This window comes from Rousettus aegyptiacus, unplaced genomic scaffold (assembly GCF_014176215.1).
Source record: "Rousettus aegyptiacus isolate mRouAeg1 unplaced genomic scaffold, mRouAeg1.p scaffold_m13_p_1, whole genome shotgun sequence".
NCBI classification, from domain to species: Eukaryota; Metazoa; Chordata; class Mammalia; order Chiroptera; family Pteropodidae; genus Rousettus; species Rousettus aegyptiacus.
This window is the reverse complement of record NW_023416284.1, coordinates 159,979,918-160,006,076: the sequence shown is the minus strand read 5'-3', so window position 1 is coordinate 160,006,076 and position 26,159 is coordinate 159,979,918. Positions and strand designations below refer to the sequence as shown.

General features: G+C 36.6%; 1 protein-coding gene and 1 pseudogene across 1 annotated transcript in view; both read right to left on the bottom strand.

Moving 5' to 3' along the window:
• Positions 1-26,159, bottom strand: part of SMLR1 (small leucine rich protein 1) — an 83,474-nt gene that overhangs the window by 43,989 nt on the left and 13,326 nt on the right. The gene's annotated exons all lie outside the window — the stretch shown is intronic.
• LOC118605213 lies at positions 16,314-16,432 on the bottom strand (annotated as a pseudogene).

Here is a 26,159-nt window from a genome sequence, read left to right as displayed (position 1 = left end):
ATAAACCAGTAATCTAATGAGTGAACTGCTTTGCAGACTTCTCTGAGCCACTCTAACAAGTTAATCGAACCCAAGGAGGTAGTCGTGTAGGACCCTCTGATTCATAGCCAGTCAGTTAGAAGCACAGGTAACAACGTGAACTTTGGATTACCAGCTAAAGTGGCCCTCATATTAGTGGCTGGACCGGCCTTATCTTTTTCTTCTGATATAAAATGACCTGTCCTTCAAAAGTGAGCTAAGCCCACACTCTCCCTGAAGTCATCTCTGGCCATTCTGTTTCTCAAGGGTATCTTCCTATCTTGGAGTTGGTGAGAGAAGAAGCAGGGATTCCTGATCTGGAAAATGGAGCAAGTCTGGAGAGGAAGAGATGTCAGACAGAGTTGAACAAGTTAGTGCAATATTTATATCACTTTGGGAATGTTCCCTGGTGATGATGGTGTTACTTGACACTTCAAATATCCAGAGAAGCCAAAAGCCTTCTTTCCTTAGCACTCGAACATCAGACTAAAATTGGAGGAAACTTCAGGTTCGTCATATATTGTCATACCCATGGATGACTATTTGTGTGTGTGTGTGTGTGTGTGTGTGTGTGTGTGTGTGTGACACTAATGCTCCCTAACGAATTCAACACTTGTCATTCTTTGGCTTTGCAATATCTAACTCCCTCTTCCTAATAGCACCTCAATGACCATTTGGGAAAACTCCCATCGTGTAGCCATGGTGGCAGTTAGTGTCCAGGAGCATGTGGTATAGGCTTAGCAAGTGTTCGCTTTCTCCAGAAACTTTAATCTTGACAGAAGGACTTGGAGTTGGTTGGTCATTTGCCATCTTTCCCAGTAGCAGTGGTGCAGGTGCGTTGATCAGATGTCCTGCAGCCCAGCCCATGCTGTGACTGCAGCAGTTCATCCTCCAGGACCCTCTACCTCCTTCTACATTCTGTGACACCATATATTCCAAAAAATTCTTTTTCTTTCTTTCTTTCTTTCTTTCTTTCTTTCTTTCTTTCTTTCTTTCTTTCTTTCTTTCTTTCTTTCTTTCTTTCTTTCTTTCTCTCTCTCTCTCTCTCTTTCTCTCTCTCTCTCTTTCTTTCTTTTTTTTTTGCCTAAGATATCCAGATTTTTTTTCACTTATGTATAAGAATTTTGTCTGATAATAAGTATAATAGTAATAATAATGTCAACATAAGAAACATCCAAACCTATAGAGAATTTTCATGAGTTTATTTGAGCTAAACTGACAACATATGTAAGGGAGTAAGGTCTCAAATGCTCCAGAGAATAACAGTTTTGCAGCTTCTTTTATGCATTTGAAATTAAGAAGGGACCATAAAAAAGATTACATGAAGGTGGAAAAATTCAAGGTGGGGATTGGATTACTGAATAGTTAAGATTATGTGCTCTCTTGAGGGTTGTCATGGTTTATTTACCAGTGTGTTAACCTAGATGCAGAGAAACAATGGACAGGGCTTGATAAAGGCAAAGATAACCCTTTAGGAAAATGTTATGTACCTGGGATCTGACTATCCACCCACCACGACCTGCCCAGTTAGGAATTTATGATCAGATCACGCAGTGAGGTTACTTTCCATAAACCTCCCTCTTTCCGGCATACAATAATACCATTATTTTATAATAATAACCTAATAATTATTGAGCACATTCAACATGCCAAGCACTGTTCTAAAGTATTTAATTGTATTAACTCCCTCATCCTTTGAGGTAGGCACTACTGTCCTGATTCCCAGATGAGAAAAACTGAAGTGCAGAGAGGTTGTTTAAATTCACATAGCTGATAAATAGCAGAGCTAGGATTGGAATCTACACCATCTCTTAACTAAACTATTTAGAAGTTTGTATCAGAAAGTGGAGGTTTAGGTAAAAGACCTTTGAGAAAATGTAGGGAACTGGAGGCTTGTTCTCAATCTGAGATAGTGCGGAAGGACCTGAATGTCCCATTATTTTTTCTGGGATGATAATCCAGTAGTCCATGGCTTGCAGTGATAAGATAATGAATGAAATGATTGCCTATGGGTATCTGTGATTGAGGATCCACTGAGGACGAGGTTCTGGCAGACCATGTTTCGCCACCATAAAAACAGCATGAAAGATATAAAAAAATTGTTGGGTGTCTGCTTCCGATAAGAATGAAAGGCTTAAAGCCTGAGAGTGATAAAACTCAAATCTCCAATTCTCAATTTAAGCCATGGAATGAAATTAGGGAATGTTCTATAACCATGATGAAAGGATTTATTATCTTACGGCTGTAAGTTTGCAATAGCCAAAACTCGGAAGCATTTTTTGATCCTAAAGGGTGCCAAATTACATCGATTGAATCAATTTTTCACTATGTATGTCACTTCTATGGAAATGTAGTTATCAATCAGAAAAGACTAGGTCCCTGGGCATTGGCATGGGATCCATGAGAGGACTCATATCTTAGTAACCCAAATGCTCATTCTATATGGTGTTTCTTTTTTCCTGCTCAAGTGAGATTGTTCTCTTTCTTCGAGACTCTTTTATTCTTTTGCCTGAGGAAAAAGTCTTCTTGAAAGAAAATGCGTATTATCTAAATTCCCTACCTGCCTTACACTTTGCTCAGAGAAATAAGTGGAGTTAAATCTCAACATGACTTGAGTACAAATTACAAAGTCACTCCTTGGATGAAAAGATTTATACATGGTAAGAATTCCAGGGCTTTGGTAATTTTATGTGAAAATATCTGTGACATGTATATGAGAATACTGATGGTGCTTGACCAATACAGAAAAATATAATCATATAATTGGCCAAATTTTTAAATATGAATATGCTTACCAGATATTTTGCTTTCAGAGCAAGTCTGAGTAGCTGCTTGTGGTTTCAATAATTTATTTGGCTGATTAATCCAAACCCGGTTTCAACCCTAGGCCAAAAAATATTGGGCCAGATAAAAACATTTCTAGGTGTAGAATAAAGGAATGTATTATTTTATACACGGAAAATGTGGAATGATCACTCACGAGTATCTTGTCCAACTACATACTAAATTGTCTTACAATCCACTCCCTTCAACAAGTCTTAAGACATACATTGGTAAAGAAAACACCATTTCTGGAATGAGCTATTTTTCTTAAGACTAGAGATTTATTTTATTTTATTTATTTATTTTTTTACTTTTTATTCCTGCATGCTAGGTTTAGCTTCTTCAAATGGCTTAGCCTCGAGGTAGGAATGCTTCCAACCTAGGTACAACAATGATGTTAGTGAATTGGGTGCCATACTACCATTTGGCCATTTTAGTCTCATCATGCCCTAGGACTATCCCAATAAAAAGAGGCTACTGTATTATAGAATTTAAAAGAAGTCTTGGCTATCGAACAAAAATAGTGTTTTGATTTCAATAGTGGCAGAGCACGGATCAAACCCAGGTGGTCCCTGGAGTCCCTTCCTCCACCATGTCCCTCCAGGTGCTCAGTCCTCCATTCATAAATTGTGTAACCCAACAAAGCAAAGAATTCCAGCAACCTGTGCTGGCTGAAGGAAAGGGAGGGTGCCAAAGAAAAGGAAAGTAAAAAGTAATGGGTGACTGCTTCTAACATTGAACATTGAATATCAGCAATAACTTTATGAGTATTTATAAAAGTAAGGAGAGTAATCTCAACTATATTTGACTTTCTACTCTATCAAGTGTATGTAAGTATTTTAACTGATATCTCTTCTTTCTCCTCTCTTTTATCTACTTTATAGGGTAAATTATTTGTGATTATATTTATATTTAAGCCACATGTTATAGATATGGTGAAAAGTGTTTATCAACTCAAGATACTAGATTAAGAGCTAGGATGCAGTTATTACTTAATTTAGGTGTTTCCCTTTGGGTAGAGAGTGAGAATGTTCTGAGTTCCATTAGGGATCATTGGTTTGTGTTGGACAGAAAAAAACTTTGTGAAACATGTAGACTGTTGGGGACACTTGCAATTTTTTTCACTGTTCAACATTTAATACTTCTTGCTGTTTGCACCCCACTCTCCACTTGGGGAAGTCCCCAGCTGTATGTAGTCTAGGTGGAAATCCCTCTCCCCTTTGAAAGTTGAAGAAGTCAGGTTCTCCCCAGCCCTGCATCTTACCACTGAGGAATTATGTGTGACTTAGTTTGACTCATTAAGCACTCTCTCTGGAAGTTGCAACCTGGGGAAAAAAAAAAAATGACCCCTAACTCTGGAGATGGAATCGATTTGTTCATTTCTGTGGTAGTGGTGGTGGCCTGTGCCTTGGAGTGCTGCTGTGTGACCTGGACGGGGATTCTTGGAGTCCTGGTGACTTTCTGTTTTCCAGATCATTTATTTGCACCAGCCTTGCTGCAATTCTGTGAGCCTTCGATCTTTCTATTAAATTGCCTTTTTGCTTAAGATAGCTAGATTTAGTTTTTGCTGCTTTATCAGGAAATGCCATGATATAAACCCGAATAATTATTTTGGATCTGAAGCTTAAAAACTTTTTGTAGTTGAAAGTAGCTCTCTGTCAAAGTTGAAAACTTTATTTTTTGCAAAGAGTTCTTCAGGTGTTGTACAGAATCAAGTTATCTGAGTTCAGATGAATACTAATTTATATTCCTAGGGTTTTTTTCATGTAGCCAAATTTCACTTTTTCTCTCTCTCAGTCCAATATCTCACTCATCAGAGAAATAGAGTGCAGACTATCACACTTCTATGTTATCACGCTGTTGATAAAAATTTTTCCCAGAGGTATTTGAAAAAGAAAGAGCCAAATATTATTCACTTAGAGTTCTGGAGCCAGTGTGTATGGCTGGCTAAGTCACAGGGGTTTTATAACCTCAAATCTAATACTTCAATTCAGACTACTGGGTTCATGAAATGAAGAATTTCATCGCTTAATTCTTATCCTAAACATATCCCTAATATTTAATGTTTTGAGTTTTTAAAGAACCCATAGATATACTTACGTATTTGATTTATGGTTCTCTACCCAAATGCATTGCATTAATTTAAACCAAAAAGATTGAGTTCGAATATTTATTTTAGTGATGCCTTTCAAGTATTTTTTCCTGTGAAATGTTTTCCCTTCCCTCCCTATTTTAAGGATAAATGACACACATTTTCTTCCTTAATTTCATACTGTAGCATTTTAAAGAAGAAAACAATAGAGTTATGCGATATTTAGAAGCGCGACTCACCTTTTTGCTGAATGACTTGCTTTCTGTGCTTAGTCAGAAACCTGTGGACAATAGTGACTATTTTGTGTTTGTTAATTTGTTGCTTCTCTTCTCCCCAGCCCCCATTTTCACCTTCTTCTTTTCAATCTTAAACTTCTTATATTTACTACATTGAACTTGGGAGGCCTTATGTCCCTCAGTACAAACAATGAAGCGCACTTGACGATGAATAGTGTAATAATTCTTTCGTTAGTAGAAAATCAAACAAAGTCAGAGTTTGTACGGGGTGATGTGGCAACATAAAAAAGCATCAGGCAGGACCTCCTTACTATCGCGACAATAATCTCTTGGGACAGTCGTGATCCCAAGATTTATCTCAAAAGGAAGTCCTAAATGGGCAGGTATGGGCAAGGCTGAACCCAGAATATTACATACAGAAGGAAGGGCTGCATCAAAGGCAGGAACACGTGTGCAGAGACAAGCCCACAGAACAAGCCTGGAAAGGTGTCAGCCAGATAGGTGATAGTCAAGATCTCAAGACAAAGGAGAAGGGGGCAAATTTGACTGCAGAGACCACGATAAGAAATGAGAATGAAAATTCATCAGAACGGGCAGGTAGGTCAGAGATGGGACACAGACTGAGACAGAAGAACCATTGATCCCATCTAAATCAAATTGAGAAGAAAGAGGGGTAGAGGTCAAATGCAATGGTCAGGCTTATTGTCCAGCATGGCATATCTTCAGTTTTCTCCTCAAAAACTTTAATGTCCACCTGTTACCTATAGAATGAAGTTCCAATGGCTTAGGTTGATTTTGAGGCCTCAGTTACCCAGGTCCTCCTGACCTCGCCTGTCTCTATTGCCTCCAAATAATTGACATTCTAGCTGTCCTGTTTGCTCATGTTGTTCCTGCAGCCTGGCAAGTCTATCTCTTCTCCATCTTGATGAAATCTTTCTTGTTAAAAAGAATCAGCTTCAATATTACCTGCTCCATGATGCATTGTCTGAACCTTTCAGTCAGAATCACTGCTTTTCCTCTGGGTTAATGCAGTGCATTTTGCATTCCAGTCAAGGAAGGCCTGGTTCCCAGCCTTGGCCACTCTCCTCTCCCCTTATTCATACAACTTGCTTTCATCTCCATCTCAGATTTGTCCCACTCTCTAGGACAGATCTTGACCAGGAATACAAGGAAGATTTAAATAATTCTAGCTTACCACTTTAGCTTTGAATATCAAAGACTGATAATGACTTTAGACTTCAATTCTGTTAATCGGCTTTATGGTTAGATTTTAACACATATTTGCAAATTTATAGCTCGGTTTTGGTACATGGCTTCCTGTGTTGTTCTTTGTACCTCAGAACTTTTTGGTTATCTAAGTGGACTCGGGGTGTCTCTATAATGTGGGGACTCTCTAGGGTTTCATCGTGTATCAGTCTGCTGCTCCCTTCCTATTTTGGGATCTCGTCCCTGAGCTCAAGCCCAATAGAAAAAACTCTTCAGTGTGATGGCAGAATGTGCTGGTGCCCTTGTGGCCTGCCTCTTGGCTTGTTTCTGTGAATGTTGGTTGTTCTGGATCTCCCTATTTCTGCTCAGTCCACAGGTAGGGCCTCAGTGTTACTGAGTGTTGGATCCTCTGTGGCAAGATGGCTTATCTGAATTTGTCTCTGTAGTTGGTGGCTGTGTTTTCTAGACTTTGCATTCTTCTTGCCAAATTGGACTTCCTCTTCTACCAGAAGCTGAGTCTGTCCTTTCAGTACATCGCTATTCTAGTGGACATGTCTATTTTCAAGTTGCAGCTTCTCCCTGTTAAGCTGTAGTTGGCCAGGTAGTACCAGATCATGTCCTAACAGATTGAAAAAGTTCCATGTGGCATCTATTTCATTCTAGCTTGTGTGTGTGTGTGTGTGTGTGTGTTTATTTGCTCTTTGATAGACAGATGTCACTCATTTTTACATACTACACAGTGCCTAATGCAGAGCTGCAACCCTGGAGGTGGTCAGTGTATGACATTAGATGGTTTGGGAGTCCCTTGGCAGGATCTTCCTTAACTGTTCCAATATTATCCTAGTTTAATCTCTGGCATGCTGTTGTCCTCTGGTTGAACAGGATGTTTTTTTGCCTCTCATCCATCTGCATATTTGTCTTTCCCCAAGAATATAGTTTGATTATTCCAGACCCCTGGCGTGTGGAAAATGACTTTTTATAATTTACAAGAATAAAATTCTAAACTCTTGGAGTGACCTACATGTCCCTACAGAAGAAGTCCCAATTTACCTGTCCAATTCATTTCTGACAACTCTTCTGTTAGTTCATTGTGATAGAGATGAAGTAGATAATTGGACCATCTCACATACTCCATAGTTTCCCATTTTTGTGTCTTTGTGTTTATTGTTTTAGCTTCACACTCTTTACTAAGAAAATACTACTCATTCTTCAAGGTCCATTGCAAATGCTCTGAACATTGTCAATCTCTGCAACTAGAGATGAACTCATTCTTCTTTAAACTTGATAATTTTCCTGTTGATTTCTATTCTTTTCTTTTTTATTTTGCATTCTATCTTGAATTATATTTATTCATGTATTTTTTTTGTATTATTTTAGATGAAGAATTCTTTGAAGGCCAGAATGATCATTAACTCTGTACTTAACTCTTATCCTTGGCACTTATGATAGACATTCAATAATTATTTGCTATTTTTATTATTACAAAACCACAAAATATTACGTTTCTTGGGGGAGTTTCTCTATGAAGAGTTTTGTTCTGTAGTCCAAACTTGCATCCTAGTTTTTAAGATAGTCATATTTTAAATTTGTCTGCTATTATACGGCTGAAAGTGGGAAATGATAGATTTATATTCAAATTTGAACATTTGTGGCATTTTTAAGTCATTTCAGTCAGATACATCACCCTGATTTATGTTAAATCATCTCTACATTTATAATAGAGAGACTAACTTAGAAAATATTTGAATATTTAAGAGAAAAATCTTATTTTTTATTGAAAATATTTATACCCTATTATAATTTTACAGTTTCCCAGTGAGTTGTTTTGCTTTTAAAGTAAATTTCACATGACGTTTGTTAAATAGTTTTAATGGAAATATTATTAAACTGAAGTAGTAGCCGACCCATGATAAAGAATTCCTTTGAGGATAATAAGTGTCCTTAACTATCACATTCTAACTTGAATTAATATATCACTTTTCATATAATGTAAAAAATCTTACAGTAGTGTGATTACATTAGCACTTTCCCCCACATTTGATACTATTTTCAAATTTTTAACCTCCAGCTATGTAATAATTCGTAATATATTGACATTTTTTTGGTTTAAACAGTCAATGGCATTTAAAGAATGTAAGAAAAAAAATAGACTATTCAGATATTTTCCATTTCCAGTGCTCTTTTATCCTAACTGTAGATCCAAATTTTATCTAGTGTCATGTAGCTTGAGAAAGTTTCATCATTTCTTATAGTAAAGATCCATTGGCAACATATTTTATCAGCTTTTTATTTCAAGATAGATTTATTTCACCTACATTTTGAAAGATGTTTCTGCCAAATATAGAATTCTTCATTGGCAAGGACATTTTTTTTTTTTCTTTTAGCATTTTAAAGATTCTGTTGCATTGTCTTCTGGATTCTGCTCTTTCTTACGAGAAGTAAGCCATCATTATTTTGTTGTTCCCTTTATGGAATGAGTCTTTTCGAACTCCGGATACTTTAAATATTTTTTTTTCTTTATCTTGTTTTTAAAAGTTTTTTATGATGTTACCAGGTGTGGTTTTATTTATTTTTATTCTACTTGAGGTTCACTGAACTTCCTGGATCTGCGCATTACTGATTCTGATCAATTGTAGAAAAATGTTGGTCCTTATTTCTTCAAATATAATATCCTTCCTGATTCTTTCTCTCTTTTCCTTTCAAGACTCCGAATTACATGTGTGTTAGACTGCTCGATATTCTTTCACAGGCAATTCAGGTTCTGTTTATTTAAATATTTTCTTCTTCTATGCTTTAGTTTGGACAATTTCTATTTACCTGTCTTCAAATTCACTAATCTTTTTTTTTCTTTTAATGTCATCCAGTGAATTTAAAAATTTTGAATATTGTATTTTTTAGTTCTAACATTTCCATTTGGTTCTTTTCTTTCTTCCTGAAATTTTCTACAAACGCCATATATCTCTTAAGATTTCCCGTCTCCTTAGTCAATTGATATTTAAAAAATATAAAAAAAGAAAAATAGACTACTTAGATATTTACCATTTCCAGTGCTCTTCTTTCCTGACTGCAGATCCAAATTTTATCTAATGTCATTGATCCTGAGAAAGTCTTATAGTCTTATAAGTCTGTCCATTTAGTCATTTCTCTTTCAGAGTATACTCTTTGGGATGAGAACTTGAGGACTGAGGATGCCATTTATAAGGAGAGTTGTGCACTCTAATGTCTGCTAATTGACCCAGTAGTAAAATGGGCTAGTTACGTCTGCCCTTGTTGCTTCTAAAGAAGAAAAGTCTCTCCTGAGGAATGAATGGTGAATGTATCTTCATAGAATCCACCCATCCCAAAGCTGGAGGGAAAACTCATTATTTTTTTTTTCTCTGCAATGAGTTGTGGAGTTTACCAAAACAATAGGACAGGACTAGGTGACTTTAAATTCTGTGCAAGAACCAATGGATCTGTTTCTGGTGGAACTCATTTATGAGCAAACTAATGCAGCTGTTCCCCACCTTTTTGGCACCAGGGACTGGTGCTTCTATGAGACTCTAGAACCTGATGATCTGAGGTGGAGCTGAGGTGGTGATGCTAGCACTGAGGAGTGGCTGCAATACAGATGAAGCTGGCTCCCTCACTCACCACTTGCCTTCTGCTGTTCACCTTGGTTCCTAACAGGCCAGGCTGGTACCAGTCCGCTGCCTGGGGTTTGAGACCTTTGAACTAAAGGAACAGTTTGTGTTCTTTGTATGTAGAGAGAGGAGGCTGAAACTCTTGTTAAGCTTCAAAAATTAGATGTTCCAGATTTCCACTGCCTCCTCTTTGATTTACTAAGATGGACAATTCCTCGTATGTGCCATCCGGTTTATGCTTAACTGCTCAATTGGCAGCTGCAGGCAGCTTTTCTAATTATCTCCTGCTGAACACAACCAATTGACCATGGACAGTTGTCAGTTAGGAAGAACTTGTGGCCCTAATGAGAAGGCACAGCTAAATGTTACTCTGATTATCTAGTTGAAGCATCTTTATTACACCCTAAACAACCATGTAATTTAGTTGTGACAGAAGAAGGGGAAAAAATGAATAGAATATTTTGGTGGGTCAAAATAATTTCAACATACAGACACATGAATTTGCACTGGAAAAAGATATACCAATATATTAACAGAGGTTACTTCTTGGTGGTTTATCTGTGGATAGTTTTTATCTTTTAATTTGTGTTTTCCTGTACTTTCTATATTCTAAAAAATAATATAAATTACTTTTGGACTCAGATTTTTACAAAATAAGGACTATGGTAGCCTGGCTCTGAGTGTCCTGCTTTCAGCATAGAGTCGAGGCTCGAAGCCCTGCTTCGGAAAGTCCTAGACCATCCCTAAAGACTAGGACTTTAAAAAAATTTAAACAGACCTAGAAAAATTCCTCTGAAACCTAATTAGTCAAGTTTCTCATAACTATCAAGGACAGATTATATTATTTTCCATTTAAATCCAACATATGGTAGACATCTAATAAACATCTGACAAATGCATGAAAAAAAATGAATGAGTGAATGAATAACATATTTTGTTAGGAGTTTTTCAATTATAAGTTTCTGAAAACCAAATATAAATGAGGCACTAATGATCTCTGTACCCAGAAGGATAAGGGTCAAGATGAATCCAGAACATTTTTCTTTTGCTTAGCTGCATATGGATTGGCTTCAGAGTCCCTCTGTCTTCTTTACAGGTCCATCACATGAACGTGACCCTAGACAGCTCTGGGATTACACTCTTAGAGCTTTTAATTCAAAAATAAAAGAAGAATTCTGTTTCCAATCTGGGAATTCCAGGTAAATCTCTAACTAAACCATCACAAGTCATAGCCCACCCTTGTAGCCATAATGGGTGAGCACTGCGACTGACAACCCCATCAAATCCCAATGGAGCTGGGAAGACTCTCAGAGGAGGGAGTGGGAGGTGCACATACCAGGAGATGCAAGGATGAAGACAGATCAGGCAGACAAAGCCAACACATCCTCTAGAGAGAAGTATTATTAATAATGAAAACGACAACATTGATAGTAACTGCAGTTTATTATATGCAGATACCATTGGAGCCCTTCACACCATGTATCTCAAAGTTATCCACAGCCTTGCATGTACTAAGGATTATACCTATTAAGTAACTGAACCAAAGGCAAGTGACAGACAATGAAGAGGTTAAAACTTAATGAAGTTCGAGGGAAAGAGTTCAAACACACTGAGATACTTTAAACTTAGACATGCCACAGATAACATCAAATATAAATGGGGCATTAGTGATCGCCTGACTTTTTTTTTTTTTTTTTTTTTCAGAAAAAGGCAAGAAAGTCATCTGTGAAAAAAATTTAGGGCTATGTTGCTGACATACTCTTTAATTTATAATTTATGCCTTCATGGTGACTTTGGCAACCAAACATTCCAGTTTTTCATGTAAATTCATTCTTTTCAAGTTAAGGTGAGTTATTAGCCATATAACCAAATTTAACCAAATTTAATTTTATGGTTTTAAAAAATATAAGTAAACTAATTTTTGTTCAAGTAAATTCAGAAATAAATTTTAAAAAAAGCACTTAACTAGGCATGTGTCTTTGTTTAGGGTTTGGGAAACGATGACAATTTATGACTTACATTTTAAAAATATATATTTGTATAAGGCCAGTCATAGAAAGGTAGTATACATAGTGGTTCAGAGGATGGGGTCTGGGGCCAGAGCTGTGTTCGAAGGTAGACTGCTAAAGCTGCCTTATTAGCCGCCCCACGTCTGCCTGGACAAATTACCTAAGTCTTCAGCGCTCTGCTATCTTCACATGTGGAATGGAGGTAAGGACAGGTTCTCTTTCTCAACTTTGCTCTGTGGATTAAAGCGCTCTAATCCATCAAAGGGATTAGAACAATGCCTGGCTTAATAAATAATAACTCTTTTAATTTTATTGGTGCTCTGTTTCATTTTTACAGGGGCTTTTTGCAGTTTCCTCATAATAATTGATTTGTTTCTGTTGTTTTGTTTTGTTTTGTTTTTGTTACACATCAGTCCACATCGGAGAGCAGAGGTAGCTGCTGTCCTCATTAGTGAGATAGCATTCATTCCCTGATTCACAGCTGCCACAAGGTATTGGGGAAATCATTTCATGGGTCTAGGTTACTGAGGGATTGAGTGTCCATCCAAACAGCAACTAATTGACTCGTATTCCACAGTGTTGCAGTCTCCAGTTGCCACTGATGCTCAGTGAAAGGAAGAAAGATGCCTGTGGCAAGGACATTGCAAATGTCAGGAGTGAGAGAGAGGAGGGCTGAGTCTTCAGGCCAGAGCATTTACCACATCAAAGAAATGAGATGGCAGTTGGATAACTACTTCTGTTAAATCAAAAACCTGAAGTATAAGGCACCCTCAAACCTATAACAAATCACCAAGATGGCAGATTGAATTTAAACTTTGCATATTTCAAGTTAATCATGTGAGACCATTAACGTCTAAATAATGAAAACTTATTATTTAATAGCGTCCGCACTTGCTGTTCAGTTACTTATTAAAAAGATAAGGTCAGTACTTTCTTCAGCTTTGCCTTCTACTGTTAGCTGACAGTTCTCTGAGATCAGAGATTCAGAAGAAAAAGATGACTAGAAGTAATGAACCAATACTTATTTCTTCCTGTACACTGGCAGCATTTTTGGGTTGTCGATTTTGAATAATGTAGAGCATATGCAGACATTTACCTGCACCAAGATGTGTCTAGAAACCAGAGAGAGTGGTGATAAAGTTGAAAACATTCCCATCAGTTAGCAAATATCTTGTTCCAGCATGTGTTTAGGTATCAAGCTTATTCTTCCACTGGTCTTACTAGGTTTAATGGGCTGAAAATCCATATGCTTCCCAAAACTTTGAGGTGGAAATATGATCATCCTAACTTTACTACCTTCTTTATCATTCTATGAAATTATGCTTTATTGACTTTTGAGGAAAGAATTGGATACAGATATACAAAGGATCGTTCAGGGATACAAAATCCAGAAAAAAGATAAATTTACATTTTAAAAAAGAAAAAGCTAAAACATCTTTTGCTTTGAATTTTTTTCCCTTGAGGTTAATATCCATGCTTTATAAATATTCACTCAAGGCTCCTTTGATATTTAGCCTGTGTGAAGATTCTAAAACAACAAGTTGGAAATTTGAAATCTCTCCTATGAATGAGAAGTTTTCACTGTTCTCAAAGCATACACAAAATACATCTTTGAATTTTTTCACACCTTTTTTTCCTTTAACTTGGCCTGGGCCCCACTTCTCACCCACTCCTGAGAAATAGAGTTCATTCAGCAATTCACACGCTGATGGCACTGAACTAGGGGTATGGATGGAGGTAAAATGAAGAAAGAGAAATTTCCTGTGTTTATAAAGTTTATCTTATAAGATTGAAACAGCTAAGTTTTTTTTTTTTTAAACTATACTGCTCAAAATATTAGTTAAAGGAATTTTGGAAGATTTTGGAGGAGTCAGTATAAGAGCACTTATTTTATAGTTTTATAAAAATATTTCAATGATAAAATTTTAGATTAAGAAAGTTATAAATATCAGTGTTGGACCACATTTGAATTTTTATATGCTCATAACCAATATTTTTCCCTGTACTATTTCATCTAAACATTAAAAATCATGACTTAGGTTTCCAATGGGTTAAAAATATGTTCTGACTAATGTTTAGCCCTGAATTCCACCACATGCTTTTGTATGACTAATGTCACCTCACCCCAAATTGAAGCATGAGAAATTTGCAATTCCCTCAAAGGATTGTAAATGAGCTCGTTGTCAAGCTGCCAAAGTAAATTAACAAGATTTAAATTTTGCCATAATATCTATCAGAAATTCAAATGACTGGTAATTAAAGCAGTCCTTGCTCTCTTGTGACACATGCAGCATGACAAAACAGTCCTTATATGTCACCTCTCTGCTCCTGCCTTTTTTTATATCTCTGGGAACCAGGTGGCTTATTCTGTAGAGTGTCTTATAGTCCATAAAATTCTAAGTATAAGATAAAAATAAAACAATAAATATTTTATGGTATGGGTGAATCTATGTTCTCTAAAGCCATGCTGTAACTTCGAGTTTCATAAGAATAGTATTTTCTGTAATAAATAGTTTGTTGCCTTCCTTTCTGCATTACTGCATCAAGGAGATGCAGCTTCCGAATGGATGGAGAAGTAAAGGAGGGGGCAGCACTCTGGATGTAATGGGGGTGTTGCTCATTTCAGAACTAATGGCTTAACCAAGTACTGAATCTCTTTTCTTAGCCATTCAGATGTCTCTCCAGTAGTGCTTCTAACATTTAAAAAAAAAAAAAACTGAATATTTGCAGTATTAAAAATAGATGAACTATAAGTAAAACTCAGTTTATAGTTGTCTCTTTAGCTACTGAGTCTCTGGGTGCTCTTATTATTCTTGTGCTGTGACTTTCGGGTGATAAGACTGTGTAAAAGAAATTCGTAATAATTACTCAATGATTTGAAAGAAGACTCATTACTATTATGTTCATGTTGCATTTTTAGACATTATGAAATGGCATAATTTTTCATTTGCTAAGGCCGAGACTCGATGCTAAAGGTCGCAGTGTAAAATACTTTTAACATCATAGAAATTAGAATTTGTAAAGGATGTGAAGCAGGGAAAATCTTATGCATATTGCACAAGGATTATCTACACCGCTGGTAGTTCAGGTTGTGTGCTATACCAAATATTTGACTCCAACAATTCTGGGAAGCTGAGAAGGCTGAAGAAAAATGTAAACATGTGAAGTGTGTATTATTTCTGCTTCTATTGATACTCATATTATATATGATGTGGTTTTAGTTTAATTGATGTGACAGTAACTATCATAGTTAATCAAATATAATGTTTGTTCAGTTCTTGTCCTGAAAAAAATTCATCTTTCAGTTTAAAGCTTCTACACTGACCTTTGCTTTCAAAAAAAAAATTTTTAATACTTTTTTTTAGCTAGTTTAAACACATTAAAATAACTTTTCATAATTTTAAGGTAGACTTGAAATCATTCTGAGCTCAGAATAGACTATATATTTAAAATACTTGTTAAGGAAAACTGACCTGATGGAATCTGTAACAGTTGTGTTTCTTCCTGTGTATTTTCAATCATGAATGCATGGTTTTACCGTTTGTTCATTACAATCCAGTTTTTCATGTATAATTCGTGTGTGCCAATTAATGCGAGGAATTTAAACAAGAAGAAATTAGATGATAACCTGCCACTGCCACCATGTCTGCAGTCACATACTAAAGAGCTGTGCTGATTCTTGTGACTCTGTCACCTGCACACTTCTCCAAGGAACTGGGGAATAATAGATTTGTAGAATGGTCTAGATGGACATGTAGCCTGAGAAGCTGGTTTGTGACTGTGTCTACAGTTATGCATTTGTAGGATAATGGCCATTCCATTTGCCCTCCACTCAAACCTCACTGAACTCTTCAGACCATTATGGTCTGCACAACTCCTCTGGATTCTTCATTATACAGTGCTTTGCAGTATTAATTAATTAGTGTATTAAAATTTTCCCTTTCAACTAAAATTTCAGTTCCTTGAGGTCAGGGGCAGCATCTTATAAACTCTTTTTTTGTTATCTCTCATCTATCAGGCATTCAATAAATATTTGTTGAGTTAAACAACTGAATGCAATTGGCTACATATAAAAATGTTCCTGGGAATCAAAGTATTCAAATGCATTTTATTTTCTGGCTAAGTGAGGATAAGCCAAGAAATTATTTTGTTTGTTCCAAACCTCATTAACCTTAATTTACTAACGTATAGCTGAAGAGATTTTTTTCTTTTTCTTTTTTTTTAGTCAAGACCATCCTTCCTTGGTTGACCTCACAGATTGCAAGGACCTTGTCAGTTTACAATCCCTTATTTTTTAAATTTTTTACACCTATAGCACCTGGTGGTCCTAGGTGGTCTCCCATCCAAATACTAACCAGGCCTGACCCTGCTTAGCTTCTGAGATCAGATGGGATTGGGCTCGTTCACGGTAGCATGGCCGTAGACAAAGAGTTCTTGAAGAAAGGAGAAAACATATGCTATGTTAATCAGGATACAAAATTGTAGATACTGTATCATTTTAACTAGCATAGGAAGAAGGTAGAAGCGTGTACCTTTAAATGATTATATAAATTTTCCTCTTTCTTTGACTTTTCTAAACTTGAAAAAAAAATTGGCCCTCCCACCATTTACTTTTGTTATCAGAAGAAAATTTAAGAGAGGGAAAAAAAATATTTGCAGGCCTCGTATGTGTGCCTATGTGGGTATATACATAAGTGTGTGTGTAGAGAGGGAGAGAATTTTTTCTTTAAAGTAAAGTAAGGCAATAACTAAATAAAGTTGTCATGGTTAATTGCTATTTTACCAAAACATGTTAGGTAACTTAGATATAATAAAGGTCATTTTGTTCAATAGATTATTAGCCAGACTCTTGCCCTATTTTATCATATGCATAACTCCTTTCCATATTTGTAACACTTCTCTCCAATTTCTATTTTAATATATGGCAAGCTCCATCTTGAAGAGATGTGTTCAAGTGTATCAACTATCAGAATTAAAAGAGATAATAGCAATTTGCAGTTGGTAAAATGCTAGAACACCATATATTTTTATTGTTTGTGTTCATATTGATGAACGACCACTCAGAAAAAATTAAACTTCTATATGTAAACATATATTACTATTTAGCCTCTCCCCCCCCCCACGCCTGTTCAAAAGCATAGTTGTGCATTTGAGAAATTATAAAGTGATAATACTGATAATACTGGAAACTGACAGCAACGAAACTGTTTTGAGCACCTAATTCCAGCTATGCTGGTTGCCAAGGGGAGAGAGCTGAACAGCATCCAGGCTCTACTCCCGAGGAGCTTCAGTCTAATTTGGAGACGGTCATTACACATAGTTACAAATGTCCTCAGTGCTCTAAACTCAGATTGTAATTGTCAGCTGAGAAGCACCATCTAGTTTCTCTCCGTGTTTGTGCAAGGTCACTTTTATTGGACATTTGCTTTGGCTTTCAGAAGTTCTCACGGATGAGTGCTGCATATTTAAGAAGCATTATGCTCCTGGTCACCATGGGATTTTATGTTAAGATCCAGTTCTTGGAGTTGAGGTCAGGTTTGAATCCTGGTCCTGCCTCTTACCAGCTGCATGAGTTGGGGTAAGTCTTGCAATCTGGTTAAGCCTGCTGCTTCATCTGTGAGGGGCTGCAGTGAAGTTTAGCTGAGATCATTCACATGAGAGTTCTGTCACCAGAGTTGACCAGGACTCAGTACTATAGGAATGTGTAGCTATTGGGTCTCAGTCACAACTCAAGTGTGAAGAAAGTAGCATTTAAAGTTTTTCTTTAACTCAATTTTTGACTCTAGGCCCCAATTTCCCTGGACCAGATTATATAATAGTTCCTCCTTACTTTTAGTTTTGCTTTCTGCAGATGAAGTTACTAGTGGTCAGCCATGGTTCAAAAATGTTAAGCGGGAAATTCCAGAAGTAAACAATTCATACGTTTTAAATTTCCCATCGTCCTGAGAAGTGTGATAAGGTTTCACGATGTCTCACCCAGGATGTGACATCGTCTTCACAGTTGTAGGCACTCCTGCCTGTTAGTCATGTAGTAGCCGCCATCTTGGTTGTCAGATCAACTGTGATGGTGTCGCAGAGCTTGTGTTAAGTAATCCTTATTTTACTTAATAATGGCCCCCAAATGCAGCAACAGTGAAGCTGACAGTTTGGATAAGCCAAAGAGAAGCCATAAAATGCCTGTTACTTATGGTCAGAAGGTCAGTGGTAAGTAGCCTAATGCTACGTCACAATGCCTGTGCTTTTTACTTCACTTTATTCATCATGAAGGCATTGTATCATCTCACATCAGCAGAGGAAGAAGGATGAGTACAGAACAAGATATTTGAGAGACAACATTCACATAAATTTTATTACAGTATATTATTATAATTATTCTATTTAATATTATAGTTAATCTCTTACCATGTCTAAGTTATAAATTAAACTTTAACATAGCTATTATGTATAGGAAAAACATAGCATATGTAGGGTTTGGTACTGTCTCCGGTTTCGGGCATCCACTGGGGGTTACAGATTAGAGAGGACTACTGCATAGGGACAATGGGGTGGCAGTCATAGGAGAAGGAGTATTCTTGGTCATTTTTCATACATGTCACTATCTTTGTCTACTTGGCTCTTTGAACCTGGAAGCTCTCTCAGCTTCCTCTGCCACACCAGTGCTCTGGGAATCTTTTGTGAGGCAACCCATCTTCTGGGTAAACACAGCCACACCTCTCCCTGACATCTCCTGACCTTCAAGGTGGGTCAGAGAGCTTGATGCAAGTTCCAGTGTTTCTCAGACCTCCCCAGAGCCTTCTTTTTCTTTCTTTCTTTCTTTCTTTCTTTCTTTCTTTCTTTCTTTCTTTCTTTCTTTCTTTCTTTCTTTCTTTCTTTCTTTCCCTCCTGTATTTTCCCCCTAAATATTTTGTTGGTATCCACAGACAACTCTCCTCCTTTTAGTGTCTATGGACATTTCAATAGTTGAAGGGATAAGGTTTCTGCAAAGGAAAAATGAAGAATACTTGTAGGCCAGTTCTGCTTTGTTTAAACCATGTAAGTTTCTAGAGGCAATGAGTGGTCAACCAGCTAACTGGTGGAATGAATAGTGAAAGAGAAAAGGGAAGATATAAGAGAACAACAAAATGAAATTAATGTCTTCAAGTATTATCTATCCATGGTGGAGTTGATAAAAATATCAGAAGAGTAATACTAGTTAACATTTTATATAGCTCTGCTGTGGTGGTTTCAAAAACATGTCCACAAATTCATTGATACTCTTACTTTCAAAAGGTAAAAGTTAATCATCCCCACCCCCCACCTTGAGTATGGACTGGCTTTAGTGACTGACATCTAATACATAGAATATGGCAGAAGTGTTGAGATGTCCTTTCCAAAGTCAGGTCATAAAAAGACTGAGACTTCTGTCTTGGATTCTCTCTCCCTACCCCCCCCTTCTCCCCCTCCTCTCCCCTTCCCTTCTTCTTTGGGTCACTTGCTCTGGGAGAAGCTAGCTTCCATCTTGTGAGCTGTCCTGTGGAGCAGCCCACTGAGGAGGAACTGAGGGAAGCCTCTGACCAACAAGCTATTAGGAACTGAGGCCTGTTAACAATGATGTGAGTGAGATTTGGAAGATCTTTTAGCCCCAGCTGAACTAGCAGATGACTGTAGCTCTTCCTGATTGCAAGCTCATGAGAGACCACCCAGTTACATACCTATATAAAACAAATTGAAACTACATGTGACAATTTAAGTACTATACAATTTTAATGGATGAAATAATTAATAGGAGAAAAGAAGTCATTTCTATTTCAGTTCTATCGAAGAGGTCATTTTTATGACAACATATTGAAAAATCACAATATGAAAACAAGTTAAAATGAAAGGAAAAAATGGTGTGGATGTTTTTATCATTCTATAAATCTGGTTTAAATGAGAAGCCTGGATTACCCTGCACAGAACCAACAGCAGTGTGTGTAGAGTGTAAAGAGCACTACCCATTAAAACGGCATCTGTCCACAATTAGCATCATTATAACCCTAGTCTAGAGTTACTAAATTTGTTTTTCTCTCTAATCTGATGTTTATAATCTAAAACATAGTTGCCGTAACTTTGAAGCAATTTGAACAATACATTGTTAGAAAAATTACCCTTAAAAGTGTGATTTATGGAGGAGCATACTGGTATAAGCAGCCACAATTATCTCTGTTGTCATAGTAACTTGCAGTTTGAGCTTAGCCCAATGTGTTAAAGTAATGGGATACCAGAGAAACATTGGTAGTATTGGAACACAAAGACATGTATGCAACCCTTAACATGCAGTAACCTTGAAATAAAACTTACAATAAGCATTTTAAAAAGCAAGAGGCATTTAGTTTTGAAAATGCAGCACTATCAATTCAACTGAAAATTACTGAGAACTTAGATGTGGTCTTTTGTATTATAAGAAATGTTAATTTCTGCTTTTTCTAGAAATTAAGTGTTGGAGATAATTTCTAAGTTTATGTTTGATGTCTAAAATGATTTCTCTTTTTTCATTAGGAAAATTGTTAAAGAAATAAATTTGAAATTATAATTTCATTTAAGATCATAAAAAAATAGAAATGGGATTATTACTTTGACAAATAAAATAAAATTAACGTTTTACACTCCTCTAAAGTTTCAGCACAACTTATGCCATATGTTTGCGGTTATACGCACATACAACCAAAGGGCTTGGGACTGTAACAGAGTCAGTCCAGAATATATTATGTGTAGTCTTGAGTTCAGATTTTATTAGTAAGGGTGTCATGTAGAAGTTCGTTCTAAAGCTATATTCCACAGACCTTAAAAATAACCACTCGGCAGTAAAAATATTACCTTCATGACCATCTTGCTATTCTTTGCATACGTGATATGACATATGAGCAGGGTAAGTTAAGTTTGAAAGTTTTAATGCTTGGTCCTGTATTTATGTCATTGTAACCGAAGGGCATCAAAATATTTCACCCCAAAACATACCATTTTGGCATAAGAATTATTTTGAGCTGAAGACATTTGAGATTTAACAGTTGCAGAAAGAAGCCTTCTTGCAGCTGTCCTTATCTGACTAAAAGCAAAAACTCCTGAGAAATAAGAACTACCATAAATCGCTTTTTTTTTATAGAAAGTTTTGCATTCATAAAGAAGAGGGGAAGTTGGCACCAACACGGACCTGCACCCACAAACTTTCTTAACATGGCCCTTATCTTCCTTTAATTTCTTCCATTCACAGTTGGAAGCCCCTGGAAGCCTAAAAATCCTTTTCCTTTGTTTTGTCACATCTCCAAAATTTACTGCTCTTTGTTAAAAATTATATATAGGTTCTCAGGCCTATTTGCTGCTTTGGGTCTTCAGTTCTTTTCCAGGTTAGCCCCCAAATCATGTAAAAATTAACATCAAATAAAATTTGTATGCCTTTGCTTCTGATAATCCGTCTTTTGTCAGTCTAATTTGCAGGGCCCTGGGTAATCAACCTAAGAAGGTAGAAGAAAAAGGTTTTTTTTTTCCCCTGTATAATTGACAACCCATATCCCAAATTTTCTCTTTTCTGGGACATCTGAGAGTTGGTACTGGGATAAAGATGAATCATATTTGAGTTCAAAAGTGTGGGAATTGGAGTACAGAGAGAGGAGATTTTCTAGGTGAAAGATAGAAATAGCAAAAGAGATAAAGGGAGAGAAACTGGGTAACATAGAGATTCAGTCGCTCCCCCACCTACTCCCACTCTATTGTGTTTTGGGTTTAACTCTAAGAGAATGTGGAAAAATCAGGTTCTGAGAGGCGTTAATTAGAAAAAGATGTCTTGTTTTAATTTCAGGCCTTTCAATTCCTGAGATAACCAGCAGAAATATGTCATTGCGAAGAGAGATTCCGTAGGCAATTGCCTCCTGATCCTGAATCTGGGATTAATCTCCCCCAGTCCTGGGAGTGTGGTCTCTCCTTAGGGCAGTCCTAGAAGGAAGTTACAGTAAGCATTTCTAGGCTCTTCCTGCCCCCCACTCTCTTTTCAAAAAGGACCTTAGAACACACCAGTGTTCCCAATTTTTTAGAATTCACACGTAATCTGGCCTTCAAATCTGATCATGTATAAAACATAAGTTCCTTTATCCCTCTCTTCAGTGCAGTGTCTTCATTACAACATCAGCAGCAAGGATAGCGACCTCAGACATCAGCCACTTCTGTCATTTAATGAGTGTCAGTTAAGTGTCAAATAATGCCATAGGCATCCATCTGACATAATTCTTTCAATGATTTCATAGAGTAGGCATTATAACCCTTATTTGTTGAATAAGACGTCCAGGCTTGATGAAACTAAATAAACATTACACAGCTTCTCTTTTTTCTGAATTTAGCTGGTAAGTTGATTCTCTAATCATCCATATAGAAATCACAGCCCTTGAAGGGCTTATTCAGTTTTGAACTGCATTTAGTTGAACAACTTCATAGCACCAAACACATTATTTGGTTCATAGATACTCAATAGCTATTTGCCAATTGATTGTTACAGTTTGTACATGGACATAGATTACCCGGCCTTATTTCTGTAGTTGGTTCAACTATCTCAAGCAAAATTTCCTATTAATCTATTTTGAAATGTAATAGTTAATACTGGTTTTAAAGGGAGGGGAGTGTCTTTAAAATAGTTATAAGATTTTATTTATTTCTAGCAGTAATAGATTTTAAAACCTTAGTCTAATCTCTCAATTGCAACACCTTAATATTGTAAATTATAGATTTTCAATCCACTTTATGAAGGCACACTATTAAATTAGAAAGCTAGTATATTTTAGAAGGAAAACTTACTGCAAAGCAGATGCTTGAATTTTACTGAATTTTACAATAAGTCATTTGAAAAATGATCTTCCCATTTCACTTATTTTAGATGGTGAGTTCAGAGTCTGAAGTTCAGAATGTTTGCATTCATCAAGATGCTGCAAAGGAAAAAGAAGCTGGAAACCTCATAACCAAGTCCTGATGATTTAGGGTTCCTTTGTAATCACTTGGGTATCTCCATTACTCTTAAGGCTACTGAAGTGTCAGAAATTGCTCAAGCCCCACTCCAACACCCGTAGCTACTCCTCTTGAATTTGACAGTCTGTCACTCAGGTGAAACCACCTGATCAAAAGTTCAGACTCAAAATCCACAATTAGAATATTTAGAAATGCATTGTATCTCCAGCATTACCAAAATAACATGTGAACCTTTTACTTTGACTAAAGAGATGTTTTTAAGTCATTTTCTATTTAAAGGTACAAGGTCATTATAAAAAGGCACAAAAAGGTCAATACCTTATTTTGCTTTATATGATACAAAAATTCTTTCCCAGTTAATTGCTATTTTAATAGAATCTGGCAGCTCATGAGTAAATGAAGATACACACAAATGTGATCTAAAATGGTATCGTCTAAAAATACAAGAGTAGCTATATTTGGCTTCATCACAATGCATTTTCTTAGCCTCTTTATTCAAATTTTTAGTTATGCTTATTCATTGATGGATAGTGTCAAGTGCTGATACAAACATTTAGATAACAACACATCCTTTGTTCTTAAACAACACATTTTTTTTTTCAATTTTGTCTTTGAAAAAGCACTTCTTTTATGACAGTTTCTACCCTTGAAATGTCATTACTGCTGTTCTATAGATTATTCTCTAAAAAAGGAGATAGGTCATTCTTAATTGGGCTTAAAACAATATTCCCTTGAAAAAAAATAGTGATGAGTAACCAACACATTATGAGGCTGAGGAAATATAAAAGGGGTTCAGTGTTGTAATCAAATATAACTTAACAATAAAATGTATCATGTTCATAGTCATGACTGAGCTGCATGTATTTTCCACTTCAGTGAAAATCTGTTTGCAGAAAGGACTATAACTATCATTCTCTTACAGGACCAACCTGGATTTATGTGGGGGCAGCTGAATAAATGAAAAGGGAACCTGGGGAGATGCTGAACTTGCTCTGGGGCCATAGTCAAGAGTCCCAGGTGCCATGATCCATTTGCTTTTTGATTAGGAGTTACGCTTCTACTCCAGGCTATTGGTAGCTGACACAGGGCAGACCTAACAGCCCATTAGACAGAGTGGTAATAATAGTTGTCTCCTTCTATTGAGGCCCACTTGGGCCTACTGTACTCTGCACTATGGGTGTCGAAAGGATTATTCTATAGCTGATGCCTAACTAGTTCCTCCAGTAGAAAACTAATTCATCAGTGATCAATTCCCTCATTTGTTAAACCTGGAGAATGAGGTCTTGCCTGCTTTGAGAAATCGAGCGGATTTCATTTAAGTATGGAAATGAATTGATTTATAGAATGAAGATGAAAATAACAATGTCTTCAATTTACGTTATTCATTTAGTGCTTTTTAATTGGGCAAGTTATTTAACCTCACAGATCTCGGTTTGTTCATTTAAAAAATTATTCATAATTCTATACACTGAGCTTACATGGCTGGTTTATAACAGAGCCAATATTAGAAATTAGGTCTCTGTCTTTCTAACTCCAGCCTCTTTCCCGCACCTATAATCCAAAGCCACAGGAAAGAAGGAGACAATAACAGCATAGCTATTAAAAAGGGAGATAGGAAAAGGGATATTACTGAATCATCATAGTGAGTATAAAAATGGAAGAAAATCACAATTACAAAGCAAAGTCTGTTACTAAAAACTAAAATTTCTAACATATAACATTATACGACCTAAAGCAGACAGTGAATTCAGTAAGGAAATTTGACAGGAAAAATGATGGTTAATTGGTGGCTTTAACGACATGCCAGTGTCCATAGACTTGAAACTAAGGCTTCACAAGACTTCTGGGTAATCAGAGTCATGAAATCTAAGATTTTTGTTATGTCTTAAAATAGAGGAAACTCTTTATGTTTATTTTAAGGAAGGATGAATTATAAATGAATATTAAAAACATTCATTAGAACCCAAAAGCAAATGATAAAGAAAAATCAACCCAGTCATAACTAGTCAGTTTATCTGCCTTGTATCTTCTGATAAGCATAATTATGGTTTGTGATAAAATTTTAAAAGCTAAATAACATACAGAATTATATATCTACTTTGTTTTAGTACAGTGGACTTTTTCCTGGGAGATAATTGTGATTTTTTTCTCAAAGTCTTTATCTCCCTGTTAATCTGCATGTGGCCAGAGGACTTGTGAAATTATTAATGCTTCTCTGTGAAAGTTACAGATATAAAATGCAACACTATAGATCCTTTATTCCTGCTGTCATCGATGAGTTCAGAAATCTTGTACTAAAGTATGAATGAAAAATTCGGGAGATGTCATGGCTGGGGATGTCACTTGGGAGTCACCTGTGGTTAGGTGATATTTGAAGCAGTTGGTGTGCAATGAGATAATCCTGGAAGAGAGTGTGGATAGAGATGAGAAAAGGAGCCTATAGAGTGTCCGGGGCATGCCAACAATTAGAGTTTGAGCCTAGCAAAGAAGAGGAGCCAACGAAGGATGCTTCGAAAGAGAAGCTGGGGAAGTAAGAGTAGAAATGTACAGCTTGAGTAGTCACAGGAACCAAGACAATGAAGTGCTTTAGAGGAGGATGTTGTCCCAAGTGTGGATCCTGCTGAGAAATTTGGTCAGATAACCAGGGACAAGTGACTCTTGAATTTGGTGGCGCTGAGACTCTCAGTGACCTTGGCAAGAATAGTTTTAGTGGAGTAAAGGGTCTGAAGCTCACTGGAGTAGAATGAAGAATGAAAGAGAGCAAGGAAGTGGGATGGAACCTGGAGGGAGCCTCAAGGGAGGAATGTTTTAGGATGTGAGGATCCACAGCAGACAAAACTGTCAGCTGAGTATGGAGTTTGAGGGCCTTTGCTGCAAGACTCTCCACAGGTCTACATGGGTATGAGGAGGGAGATAACGGGAACTTTTCTGAGCTGGTAATTATAGGCACACAGATTACCCTGCCCCCAATAGGTCTCTCCTTATTATATTTTAAAACGTGAATCTAATCATGTGACTCCCTTCCTTAAACTCTTTCATGATTTTCTGTTATCCTCAATATAAATTCCAGCCCCTTCAGCTCATCTCTTGTCCTTTTCTTCTGTCCCCCTCTATGTAGGTCAGGTGTACCCAGCATACTTAACTGCTCTGGGTCTCTCTTGTTGCTGGCCTTTTTTTTTTTTTA